The 927-nt window shown below is 42.7% G+C and overlaps 1 protein-coding gene across 1 annotated transcript in view; it reads left to right on the top strand.

Annotated features, from left to right (window-relative positions):
• Positions 1–927, top strand: part of LOC106867758 (inositol polyphosphate-4-phosphatase type I A) — an 80,390-nt gene that overhangs the window by 58,952 nt on the left and 20,511 nt on the right. The window lies entirely within an intron of this gene.

Here is a 927-nt window from a genome sequence, read left to right as displayed (position 1 = left end):
GTTGTGAGTGTTTATTGAGCGAAAACACCTAAAGCTCCACGAGGCTCCGGCAGGGGATGGTGGCGAACCCTACTGTACTCTTCCACCACAACTTTCTCTCACTCTTACTTCCTGTTTCTGTTGTGCCTGTAATTCAAAGGGTCAGCCTTGTCACACTGTGTCATGCTGAATTTCCCCAAGAACTACGTTAAGGGTACACGTGTCTGTGGAGTGCTCAGCCACTTGCACGTTAATTTCACGAGCAGGCTGTTCCGTTGATCGGATCAACTGGAACCCTTGACGTCGTAAGCGATGGAGTGCCAGTTTATTATAGCTTAAATCCTGCCAAAGTCAACTTTATGTCTCATTCTTTCAGGGTTGATAAAATCCAGTAACAGTCATATAGTAGAAACTGTTATATATTTGCCCTCTCTACCAAATTTGGCCTTGTACCTTACTACTATTATTATTATTATTATTCTGAAGGCAACATGCTAGTAGAATTCGTACTGGGCTGGATAAGATGCTGAGTAGTGTTTCTTTGGGCTTTATGGTCTGAACCCAAGGTTGACTTTGCCTTTCGTACTTTTGGGGTCGATAAATTAAGTTCCAGTTGAGCACTGGGGTTGATGTGATCAACAAGTCTCTCCTCACAAAATTTCAGGCCCTCTGTTTACAGGTGTGGAAATAATAATACTACTACTACTACTACTACTACTACTACTATTAATAATGATAATTATTATTATTATTATTAAGTTGGTGAGCTGGCAGTATTGTTAGCGTGCTGGCAGTATTGTTAGCGTGCTGGCAGAATTGTTAGCGTGCTGGCAGAATTGTTAGCGTGCTGGCAGAATTGTTAGCGTGCTGGCAGAATTGTTAGCGTGCTGGCAATATTGTTAGCGTGCTGGCAGAATTGTTAGCGTGCTGGCAGAATTGTTAGCGTGC

The sequence above is a fragment of the Octopus bimaculoides genome, chromosome 22 (genome assembly GCF_001194135.2).
Source record: "Octopus bimaculoides isolate UCB-OBI-ISO-001 chromosome 22, ASM119413v2, whole genome shotgun sequence".
Lineage (NCBI taxonomy): Eukaryota > Metazoa > Mollusca > Cephalopoda > Octopoda > Octopodidae > Octopus > Octopus bimaculoides.
Note: the sequence above shows the minus strand (reverse complement) of the source record. Positions and strands in the feature narration are given on the sequence as shown.